The following is a 13,749-nucleotide window of genomic DNA, read 5'->3' as shown; positions in this document are numbered from 1 at the left end:
TAAGTCTTGTACTATAATTATGAATGGAATCTTGTGAAATAAAGTGTTCAGACATGTAATCCGGAGATAGGCCATTTTTTATCTTAAAAACATGACACAACATTATCTGTTTAACTCTTTTGTGGACCGGTAACCAGTTAAGGGACTTAAAGTGGGATGGGTCAATGTGGGCTCTAGAGTCCAAGTCAAGTACAAATCTCATTATTTTGTTTTGACAAGTTTGTAACTTATTTTTTAAAGACTGTGTCAAGCTATTATACCAAACAGAGCATGCATAATCATAGTGACACTGAATAAGAGACATAACCAGAAGTTTCTTGGTATGCTGAGTAAGAAACTCTTTCTTGCGGTAAAGAAATTTTAACCGAGAGTTGGCCTTCTTAAGAACAGACTCGGCCATGGCGCAAAATGACAGATTTTGGTCTATAGTAATCCCAAGATACTTGATAGATGAAGTTGATTCAATGGATGTACCAGAACAGGTTATATGCAGGTTAGATTGTGACCTAAGTTTTTGCCTGGACCCAAATAAAATTGACTCGGTTTTACCCAAATGCAATGACAACTTATTGTCCACTAACCATTGGCTGACCAATTCCATATCATCTGTCAATGCCTTTTCAACAACAGATAAACTTTTACCAGATACAAGGATACCAGAATCATCAGCATACAAAAGCAATTTATTTTTGACCACAGCTGACATATCATTTACATAAATTAAAAAGAGAAGGGGTCCAAGGATTGAGCCCTGAGGAACACCACATGTTATTTTGGAATTGGAAGAATAAGTACCCGAGACATCTACAAGCTGCTGTCTATCTGATAAATATGATTTGAACCAATTTAGGACGTCAATACTAAGACCTGATGCTTGCAGTTTCATTAAAAGAATGGAATGGTCGACTGTGTCAAACGCTTTCTGCAAATCCAAGCAGCACCATACCAACAACATTACCTTTATCATTTTCATACCTGATAAAGTCTGTAAGGTGAATCAGACAAGTATCAGTAGAGAAGCCACTCCTGAAACCTGATTGAAATTTATACAGCAGATCTTTATCCTTAAAATAAGCTTCAACCTGGTCATAAACCACCTTTTCAAGGATTTTAGATACAACATTTAAAATGGACACAGGCCAGTAATTACCAACAGACAATTTGTCGTTCTTTTTATAGAGGGGAACAACTCTTGCAGATTTAAGGTCATCAGGGACTTGACCTTGGATAAGGGATAAGTTTATGATATGAGCTAATGGACTAGCAATAACTGGGGATCCATCTCTGATAAAACGTGAGGGTATACCATCTAAGCCAGTAGCTTTTTTGACACCTAATGAAGTTAAGTATTTAAGAACTTTACTTTCAGAAACAATGGAAAAATTTGAAATTCTTACACTGCTTAGAAGAATTAATAACAAATAAACACAGAAAAAATCATGTGAGTAGCTTCTTACATTACAATAATATTTGATTTTACATAAACACATGTCGGCGACAGCGGCGCACTCCAAAAATTATTGACGTCAACGTCATAATATTAACGTACAACTTGTGCTTCAACGTAACGTAGTCAGTGACGGTTACTGCTTCTCAAAGTAATGTCCATCACTTATTTTTTATGCCACTTTAGCACTTATGATCGTGATATTCTCTTTTCTCTGTTCGTCTGCTGATTTTTATCAAATGTTTTTGTATGTGTCATTTCAAAATTACAATTAAAATTTATGATTGTTTATGATCGTGCTTTTTTCTTATTACCGCGTGTCCGTCATTTTCCCGTTGTTAACAATGAAGGCGTCTGGCGTTTCTAGCGATATCAACAAAACTAAACGGAAATGACGTCTATTATTTTAAAAAATTACTTAAATGACATCATAGAAGAAACTTGCGATGTTCAGCAGGGTTTCTACGTATTTTTTTTAGTTTTTTAACAAGAAATATACGATGATTTACTGCGCTTTTCTACCGTTCGCCGGGTGCGTGTATGTGCTTATTTAAAAGCAATATAAAATCATTATTTATTGACACAATTAACTATTCCTTTCAAAATGTGTTGATAATATTCTACAATGTATGCTGATAAATTTTCATTACAATACATGTTGACGTTCAAGAGATATTTAAAAAGTCCACGAATTTGTGGATAACCCCTCGTATATATATATATATATATATATATATATATATATATATATATATATATATATATATATTATATATATATATATATATATATATATATAGGACAAGACAAAAATATCAAAATGTCCACCCGTTGAATTGTTCATATGTTTTTACTGCAGGTCAGCAATGATAATGTTTGGCATTCATTTTAAAAAAAACTCTTTTTATTGCCACTTTACTTAATAAACTTAAGGTATATAAAACTATACCCCTGTTTCATTACCTTCGCATTGCAGAGTATTCAAACAGGCTAGAACTACTGTCAACTGCATTGAATTTAAAGACGTCTGTTTTAATTTGTGCTAAATTAAATGTCGAAGTATGAGTTACAACCATTCCAGGATTTTTGTTTTGCGAAACAGAAAAAATAAATTCCTAAATAATTATGGCATGCAAGTGGTCAATTTAATACGAATGTTGCTAAGTGCAAGATTATGTAGGGCATTGATCTTTTTGTGTTTACAGGCACAAAAGAAACGTGTGTAAGTTTAGGAGCTGTAGTTGGGTCCGTTATTGGTGTATTAGCTGTTGGAATTCTTATTGGTGTGATTTGTACCTTTTTTATTCTTACTAGAAAAGGAATTATAGCAGGTATTGTAATAACATCGGTTGTTTGTCATTTATAGAAAATCATCTTAGAAATATGGTTTATAGGCAAACTTAAAATAGATTAATAGTTATCGATACAACCATATTTGAGCATTACATTAGTTGAGATCTTTTAAGAGAATGCTTACGCTTTAACATAAGAAGTAGTTTTCTTTCGTTTGTTGGTTGTTGTTTTTGTGTGTGTTTTTTTTAATAAGTCAGTAAATGCAGAAAAAAACGTGTTGTTATGTCTATGTCTATACCGATTGATTAGTTTTATAATGATTATTTTTGCATAAATGATGTAGAACCATATAGCAATGAACAGTTTAATTTTGTTATTATGTAAAACAAATTATTGAGAACAACATAATATGTTATTCTATGAATTATTTACCATTTTCAGTGGTAACAATTCTACTTTTATCAAACATATCTTATAAATGTTGGTCTCTAATATATGTTATAAACGATACATTTTGCATATGTGGTTCTGAACGTTCATTAGTTCATTTAATTTTAGACGCAATAACAGATTAGTATTTAAATGCTTTACATGTCCTATGCTATTTGATAACACAGGCTCGAAACCTCAGCAGACAGTTTCTCGTGACATAGAATTAACTGGACCATCAACTGCTCTGTAAGTTACGAATGTTTTAAAGGTTTTTCTTGTTCTTGATATAACATGACCAGGGTATTTCGTTTCGAAAATTACGATTTTATAATTTGTCATAATCATATGAAAGATCAGTTCAAAAAATAAAAATGGCAAAACTAGGGAGAGGCCTAGTTGGTGCATACCATCAATTAATCTTATTCGCCCTTTGACTACAACGCTTAAATTGATAAATTTAGCAATGAAATTTAACTCGTTTTTGAAAATCATTAATATTAGGGATACTTATGAGCAACTTCAAAACAGAACAGATACTGAAACCAGAGAAACTTATGACTCTCTTGAAGGTATGTTGAATTTTAACAATTTCTTTCATGTCGTTATTCATTTAACATGTATTTAATTTATCATTATTCGGATTGATAATGAATCTTTTACTATAGATCGTGTAGCATTCTAAAACACATATGATCAACTAAAAATATTTTATTATTTTGCAATATAAAGTCTAACCTTTATTTATGATGTAAACACAGCTTAACGAAATTTACTACCAGCCGTTTCTTTTTAAAAATTGTTTCAGTCAACTCCAGAGTGCAACAAAACAGGTATGAAAATTAAAATATTTAAAAAGTATTAAGTTATTTCTTAAATAGTTTTAACATAAAATATCCATAAATACCAAGATTGATGTAACTGATTTTTAATGCAATGCTCTTCATAATATTAAATTCGTAGCCTATTATATATGAATATAAATATAAGATACATTTGTAACTAATCTACGAGAATAGTGTAAAGTACATTCTTGCCTTTGTTAGACCTTGGTATTGTAGCTTAAATTTCAGCTGGCTCAATGCTTCAAATTATTATCAATGATAGGTCGATGAAATATCTTTAAAGTACATATTGTTGACTAAATACTGTAAACTGAAAGTTTGGCATAATCATGATAATTATTGTTATTAGATCTGCATTTTACATGCTTATTGTAAGTTACTTTTACTTTATGGTTTTATTTATTCTTTGTTACATATTCATTCATATGTCTATTTAAGCCAATCTCAGTATGAGAGTCTGAATCAGGATGCTGAGCAATATCACACATATACAGATCTAAAACAAAGCCGATAAATCTTTAGAATATACTTGAGAGACTCGTCTTGAACGTTCTGGTCTATTCGGAAAACTTTATAGAAGGATTGTTTGTAATATTTGTATTTCTGTTATTTTAAGGACTGGTGAATTATGGCAGTTATGTTGCTATAATATCAACATTATTCGTAAAAAAGACTTTTTAATTAAATGTTTATTTGTGATTCACATGTGTAAAGCTAAAATATGTGTTATATCAGAAGTAAATTGAAAGTTAATTTCACATAGATGATATCAATTTAAGTCAAGCTTTTATTATGTCTGTTCATTTTGCTTAAGCGGTAGCGTTTTGTTATTCTAGTGATATTTTGTAATAATTATTATCTTACATTTTCTGTAAATAAGACATGAAACATTTGTATTCACGTATTACCTGTGTGTGTGTATATATATATATATATATATATATATATATATATATATATATATATATATATATATATATATATATATATATATATATATATATATATATATATATATATATATATATATACAAACACATTCCTCCATTTACGGGGCATCGGTCTATTTGAGACCATACTTGTGGGGTGTATATTTAATGTGGGGCATACATAAGGCCTCGCAACTCTGGCATGTTTAAAACGATGTATGGGGGCGTAGGCTACCCTTCTAACATAGTGCCCGTAGGCCGGTTTTAGTAGTAAATGATATATGTCCCACAAATGTATATATTTATTATGGGGTTTTATGTTATTGGTCAATATGTTTTCACCTATGGTAAAATCAAATATATAGTTTATATATATAACTTAGTACCCCTTAGTTCTGTTGTATGGAAATGTTCATTATAGGCCTATATAGTGGTGTATATAAAAACTGACTGCATGAAATAATGCCACTCAACTCGGTCTTATATATGGGCCCCGTAAGTGAAGATATGTGTGAATATATATATATATATATATATATTATATATATATATATATATATATATATATATTATATATATATATATATATATATATATATATATATATATATATATATATATATATATATATATATATATATATATATATATATATATAGATAAAATTATAATGTTTAAGAAATAACAAACTCTATGTAAAATCGGTAGCGCTTTCAATGCTTTCTTCGCATATCTTCAGCCGAAACTTTAATAAACGGCTGAAGATTTGCGAAGAAGGCATTGAAAGCGCTACCGATTTTACATAGAGTTTGTTATTTCTTAAACATTATAATTTTATCAATTTCAACACTGCACAAGGAACATTTATCACGTTTTAATATATATATATATATATATTTATATATTTATATATAAATGTATATATCAGTCACATTCCTCCATTTACGGGGCATCGGTCTATTTGAGACCATACTTGTGGGGTTTATATTTAATGTGGGGCATACATAAGGCCTCGCAACTCTGGCATGTTTAAAACGATGTATGGGGGCGTAGGCTACCCTTCTAACATAGTGCCCGTAGGCCGGTTTTAGTAGTAAATGGTATATGTCCCACAAATTTATATATGTTTTATGAGGTTTTATGTTATTGGTCAATATGTTTTCACCTATGGTAAAATCAAATATATAGTTGATATATATAACTTAGTACCCCTTAGGTCTGTTGTATGGAAATGTTCATTTTATGCCTACATAGTGGCGTATATAAAAACTGACTGCATGAAATAATGCCACTCAACTCGGTCTTATATATAAGCCCCGTAAGTGAAGGTATGTGTGAAAATATATATAGTCATTGTGACTATATTGTGGTTCGGTCACCTTTTATTCATCCGTATGAAACTTCTATAAGAACTTGTTGGTAAGATATGAATTTAACTGTGCTTAAATTTTCATGTGAATAAGGACAGAAAACTCATCAAATATCATACTTGTTATACGTTCAATATTGTATTATAATGTAATGATTCTTTGTAATACTTTTTATATATATTTTGACATGTTAGTTTCTTTGAACAAGTGCTGCGGGTAACCGGTAATCTAGTTTGTATGCCATATCTTGAGTTATAACTCTTCCTAATAATTCTAATTAAGTACGTTAGACGAATTCCAGCCACAAGCAAAATTTAATATTGCATTGCTTTGCTCGATTTCAATCATAGTTGAAACATATGTAGTGAACCAGGATGATAACATTAAAGGGATTCATACTCTACAAATTTATTTTCAGGTTTCTGGCTCTTAAGAAATTTAGAAAAAAGCGTTTGTAATTTTTTTGCCCAAAATTATTTTTCAAAGAATATAGAAAAGTTATTTCTGTTCCGAAAAATATCGATATTATAGCAGAAAAGAACAGAACAGAAACTTTGTTTCTTGGTTTAAGCATAAAAAGCTCATCACCATATTACATATAAAAATACAACGTATAATACATAAATGACACATGACATGGACATATATAATTGCAAAAAAATGGTTTATGTAATGTGAGAATGTTTAATGAGATAAGTAATTACTTAAAAAGCATATAAATACATGTATATAATACACAAGAATTTGTCTATATTTACCTAACATTATCAATTTAAGCTGCAATACATTTTCTTTTATGTTTGAGAAATTCGGTAATGCCTATCAATAGAATCCACAAAAAGGCAAATTCGCAGTTTTAATTGTGACAAATGAAGGGGAATAACTTATGTAACTTTACATATCCAGTTTTAAACATTTACTTCCCCTTAATAATTCATGCTCACTATTAATAGAAATTATTTCTGTATGATAAATGAATACGTTTACTGATTTTGTACGTTTTCTATTTAAAGAAAATCCCACACAAAACAGACAAATAACCAAAACTTAATTATAAAGATAAGTTTTGTCAAAACATTTTATCATGGTATTTATATTTTTTATGTGTTGAAAAACAGATATATTTAATTTGAGAAGATACAAATATAAATAAATAAATAAAAAATATATATGTATATAGCTTTGTCACAGAATAAAGCTAAATTTTTCAGTTCTTTCTTGCGATCAGTTTGCATTAATGAAATGAATTTAAACAAAAGTATCTAAGAATGTCTTGCTTTCCTAACACAGAATATATCAGACATTTAAGGATAAAGTGAAATTCATCTTATTTATCATTCATATAACATAGAGTGCACTTTCGTTCATTCCTTGTACAATATTATGTCTTCCTAACTCGATATTAAGTTTGTGTGGGGACAGTCTAATTTTGGCTAAAACATTTCTATATTTAACATTTTCAATATATTTTATATATAACGATTGTTCAAAATAGAGTGAAATAAGAATCCATAAAGAAAGCCCAACACGGCAAAATTGAAAATGTTGCAGGCTCGGTTTGATTGAGCCTGTTCATGGACGGTATTGTCAAGTGCAAACTACCGTCCACGCCCCCTAGCACCGACTTAAGCAGAATTCAACATTTAACATGAACTGGTAAAATTTAGAATTTTGAATCATCCGCAGATGTGTTCATATGGCGGTTATCATAGAACCTTCAATGTGACACGTTAGTGCCATTCCATGAAAAGTTGCATATTGTTCCCCAGTAAAAAAAAGGCGTGTGCCCTAAACGAGAAAACAATGGGCGGAACTAAATAAAATGGAATTTTGAAAGGGGATCTGTGGTTATGAAGCCTACATATCACAGATATAACGTCAAAAGACAAATTTAAAAAGCAGGCCTCATATCCTAAGGGTGATTCAACATTATTCAAGTGAGGAATACTGGAACCACCCAACAAGAAAGATGCCGAATATATAGAACTAAAATACCACAAGCACAACAATAATGTTGTGCTGAACGATCTTTAAGGATCGGAAATATAACATCCTTGATTGAAAATGTGATCTTATATTCCCTTTTAACAATGATGAAGATTGAATACCATCATTCCAACAACTTATATAAATATCCCGTAATCTATTCCTAAAAAAGGTACAAATAGCTTTATATTTACAGAATCGGGATATAACCAGACTTCATTAAATCTTGCTGACTGAAGAATGATTTTAACTTTTGAAGCCCAGTTTGTTGAAAAATTAACCACATCAACATCATATATCTGTCTACACAATATTGTTTACAATATACAATTATCTTTTTAATCTGTCTATAACTTAAGAAAATATTTTATCATAACAATTGTAACAATTAATATAATGATCTGAGCCCTTTTCCAGCTAACGTCTTTGTAGCTTGCATGAATGACCCCCACTCGTGAATACCACATCTAAGTAGTAAAATGAATTTACTACCTCAATTTCTTGATTATTATAAAACCAGTTATCCATATTACCAAGTCTAACACCTTTTCTGAATACAATTATTTTTGTCTTTTCAACATTTGCCGTCAAATTCCAACGATTGAAATAGGACAATAAACTATCAAGTGACTTCTGCAAACCGGACCTAGATTCTGAAATGATGGCGGCATCGTCAGCAAATTACAACAAATAAATTGATATTTGGTCGATATTAAGACCAACGTCAATATTTTCTTGCAGGTGTAATATCATGCAAGAACGGGGAGAAAAATATTGGAGAAGTTATCTCATCCCTGGAATAGACCAATGTTACTATTAAAGACACCAGATAACGTTCCTAGATGTTTAACACACAATTTTACCTCATTATACATTGATCTTATAATTGACAGGAATTTGCCTAATTTTATAAGTTTATACCATAACCTTGACCTATCAATACAGTCATATGCTTTTCTATAATCAACGGAACAACAGTACAGCTTATTTTTGTTTTCAATTTCCCTTTGTATTCAGTGAATGTAAGATAAAAACAGGATATTATAGGCATAACTGAACAAAATTGCTTCACTTGGCTTTTGATATTTCTTGGAGAATATTTGTCAAATGTTAAATATGTTTGTGCAGTATTTAGTTAAAGTAATTAATTTACTCAAACTTGCATGTGATAACGCGCTGTCCCATACAAATACACAGCCAGTATTGTATGTTTTGTATTATTATTTTGCATAACCATGTGTTACTTTAAGTGAAATGGTTTATAATGGAAGGTTTGTGATACAATAGATAATTGGTATCATACATGACAACAAACCACGAAATATTATATATTTATATAATTATCATTGTTGTATACCATAGTGAGATACTCGACCCAATATTACATAAATTGTTTTAGAACAACACATTATTCATATCATATAAATGTTCATATAAAACACTTAGACCTCTTATCAACATGTTTATCCAGAAATATTTCATAATATATTCTAAATGATACATTGCTACTGTTTTTATCAATATATTTGAAATAATTATAAAAATATGTGTCACTTGTAGACCACACACTTTTAGAAATACTACAGATTTATTAGTTTCTTACAGTCCTTTTAGCATACATATTTTATATATAGGTGCATAAAAGGTTCTTATGAAGAAAATGATCAATTATTTGAAATACAATAGACTAATAAACTATGAAATTATGACTTTTTATTTCAAAATATGACCTAATGTCGTTTGTTAACTTTTAACTGCTAAATCGAAAAGTGACTTGCCTAGAGCCTGGCAAGCTTTTGCATATGGGCAGGCTGACTTGCCTAGAGCCATACGAGCTTGTAAATCCAGGCATTCTGACTTGCTTAGAGTCATGCAAGCTTTTACATCCGGACAGTCTCAATTGTCAAAAGTCTGACAAGTTTGCACATACGGACAGTGTGTGCCTTGCCTAGAGCCTGACAAGCTTGTCCATCCGGTCAGTATCTGATTTACAGAAAGCCTAACAAGCTTGTATATCTGAACAGTGTCTGACTTTGTACTTGGTGTCTTAGGAGTCAAGCAAAGCTCCTGTACATGCAGACAGTCTGACTGCCTTTAGTCCTAAGTAAGCTTGTATATCCAGACAGTGTCTGTCTTGCCTAGAGCCTAACAAGCTTTACACCAGACAAAGTCTGACTTGCCTAGAGCCAGGAAAGCTTGATATCCGGGCATTCTGACTTGGTACATTGGGCAGTTTGACTTGCCTAGGGCCTGGCAAGCTTGTGCATCCTGAGAGTGTCTGACTTGCCTAGAGCCTGGCAAGCTTGTACATCCGGACAGTGTCTGCCTTGCCTAGAGCCTGACAAGTTTTTACATCCGGACAATGTCTGACTTGCCTAGAGCCTGACAAGCTTGTATATCCGGGCATTCTGACTTGTCTAGATCCAAGCAAGCTTGTACGTTCGGACAGTCTGACATGTCCCGACCCTGGCAAGCTTGTACATAGGGCAGTTTGACTTGTCTAGGGCCTGGCAAGCTTGTACACCCGACAGTGCCTGAATTGCCTAGAACCACGCAAGCGTATACATCTGGGCAGTTTGACTTGCCTAGGGCCTGGCAAGCTTGTACATCCAGGGAGTCTGACATGATTAGAGCCTGGTAATGTTGTGTATCTTGACATTCTGACTCAAGCTTGTACATCCGGGCATTCAGACTTGTCTAGAGCCTGGCAAATGTGTACATCCGGGCAATGTGACTTGCATAGTGCCTGGCAAGCTTATACATCCGGGTACTCTGACTTGCCTACAATCATGCAAGCTAGTAGATCCGGGCAATTTGACTTACATGGATCCAGTCAAGCTTGTATACTCGGACAGTCTGACTTGCCTTGAGCCAAGCAAGTTTGTACATCCGGACAGACGTACTTGATTTGAGCCAAGCAAGCTAGTTTGTTTGTTTGTTTCATTTTACGCCTTTTCCCAACAGTATTTCAGTCATATAGGCGGGTAGTTTCCTAACCATCGTTCCTGGAGAGTTACACCAGTACTAGACTACCTTCCTCCGCGCTAAACCACCAAAGCATCTCCCGGGGATCGAACCCACGCCAGAGAGGTAACTGGATTAGAAGTCATCGACTCTAACCCCTCGACCACGGAGGCGGTGTAAGCAAGCTAGTACATTCAGGTATTCTAACTTGCCTAGAGCCATGTAAGATTGTACAGCCGGGCAGTCTGACTCGAATAGAAAGAGCCAAGCCAGCTGATAAATCCGGGCAGTCTGACAAGTCTAGGACCAGGCAAGCTTGTACATCCGGGCATTCTGACTTGATTAGAGCCAAGCAAGCTTGAACATACGGACAGACTGACCTGCCTTGGGCCAGACAAGCTTATACATCCGGGCAATCGGAAATGTCTAGAGCCAGACAAGCTTGTGCATCCGAGCAGAGTGACATGTCTAGTGCCAAACCAGCTGATACATCCGGGCAGTCTGACATGTCTAGAACCAGGCAGGCTTGTTAATCCGAACAGTCTGACTTGCCTAGAGCCTGGCAAGTGTGTACATCCGGACATTCTGAGTGACTTGTTTAATAGTTGGTCAGTCCTTTCTATATAAATTTTATTTTCTTTGATTTTTTACGTTGTCATCAATGTATCTACTAGATCGGTGATATTAACACATAGTCATAAATGTAATTTAAGCAAAAATATTGCCATAAATGCTTAACAAAAACGCATCAATCTTCCGTAATCTTATTTTCATTGGCTATAGGGTGAAAACAAGGTGTGGGTCGGTGGAAACGAAAAAAGTTCCAAAATAGCCCGTTAAACTCGTACTTCAAAGTACAGCACTATTTTTGAATCCCGGGTATAAATTGCAAAATTCTTGTACCTTGGCACAAGTTTTTTTTTATCAGAAGTTGCTGATTACTATGCAAGAGTCCATCGTGGAATTAAGCTCCTACATGACAGGACATCTATCGATATACAGTTGTGGTTCTTTCTTATCTTTGGGGCAGTACTATTGAAACTTTACATGAACTTCATCCCTCATATAGCTATGATTTAGCTCCATGTGTTTAGTGACGCAACCCATTCATTACAAATAAAAGACAGGTCGCCGCTTCGAACCCGGTAACACAGTCGGCAGCTCACTTTAAACTAAAACAAAAATAACCGCTTCGAGTCCTGCAACGTTGTCCGTAGCTCATTTTTCCAATGTTTAAACACTATACCTAAAGAAGCCTACCGCAATACTTAGTGGATACATGCATTCATCTTTACATGACCTTAATCTGTCTGATATTATTACATTACAAAAGGAATATCCCCACTTGTGACAATGTCTCTATTAACAAAAGAAGATATGACAATGTTAACAGTCAATCTATTACTATTTAAAACAAAGATCAAGTATAGATCAAGTGAGAAACGCAACCGGTTATCTTTACTCGAAAACCTACTGATATGAATAGGCTGTCGTCTGCTAGTTGGGGAAAGTGTTTATCGGTTTATTGTTTTTATCAAGAACTTGGCAAATTTAGGTTTTTCTAAGCCAATCCAACGGTAGAAAATATAAGTTTACTGTTATAGCTTCACGGGGCACTAATAGTATAATTTACAAAATATAAGTCAACCTGTGATGCTTATTGTCGTAGCTGTCACTATAATAAAAGTTTGTTTGTCCCCAAGATTTAGCCAGGGTGGAAAACCCAATATATTTTTATTTCCAAAGTATATAATAACAGGATCTGGATAATATGTTATGTTTCTCAATATTTCATTTCTAATCTATTTGTGAGTCATTTTACTTTACGTGCAGTAACTGTTGATTATTGAAGATTTGTAGATTATTTTAGTGACAGATCCTGTTTTCATTATTGTAATCAAGTTTCAAAGGGAAGTGAAAATACATGTATTATCGTTCATCAGGACTAATTAATTGTGGATATATTTTTACCATTTCAAACGACTTTGTATCGAGATTGGTCATTTATATTGACAGTTGAAATCTTGTTAGTAAGTGTTGATTTTCCATAATTTCGGCCTGATCAAAAAATATTGTGTATTGCGTATATTGATTTTTTTAATTAAGTACCTCACATGTCTATTGCGAGCATTTTTTTCTTAATGTCATGATTATGTTTTGTATTATTGTTTAGACTGAGCAATATTTTTGCTCTATTTCATGACATTCTTTGTTATTATATTTAACTTAATAATTAGGGAAGTCTTCATTCGTAACTCAGAAATAAATTATTGAAAATTGGTATGTTACCTATCCAATAATCAAAGAAGAACAAAATTAATGCACAAATATTTCACATTTTCAAATTATGAATCTCAGTTAAAAAATATAGAATAATGTATTCAATGTTTTCATCATTAGAAGGGCATTTAAGGTAGGTTTTCATCCACCAGTAAAGCAGAGAATTGCCATATTGACCTTTATATTGGTGTTACAACGTAAAACCA

At 32.6% G+C, this 13,749-nt stretch overlaps 1 long non-coding RNA gene across 1 annotated transcript; it reads left to right on the top strand.

Moving 5' to 3' along the window:
• Nucleotides 1–2,513: 2,513 nt before the first annotated feature.
• On the top strand, nucleotides 2,514–4,920 carry LOC132739008 (uncharacterized). Its single transcript, XR_009626943.1, has 5 exons — nucleotides 2,514–2,778; nucleotides 3,358–3,418; nucleotides 3,674–3,741; nucleotides 3,978–4,002; nucleotides 4,453–4,920. It is a non-coding gene; the product is annotated as an uncharacterized LOC132739008 (long non-coding RNA).
• The last annotated feature ends 8,829 nt before the right edge of the window (nucleotides 4,921–13,749 follow it).

This window comes from Ruditapes philippinarum, unplaced genomic scaffold (assembly GCF_026571515.1).
Source record: "Ruditapes philippinarum isolate M1 unplaced genomic scaffold, ASM2657151v2 ctg8752_1_1_1_1, whole genome shotgun sequence".
Lineage (NCBI taxonomy): Eukaryota > Metazoa > Mollusca > Bivalvia > Venerida > Veneridae > Ruditapes > Ruditapes philippinarum.
This window is presented reverse-complemented; position numbering and strand designations above follow the sequence as displayed.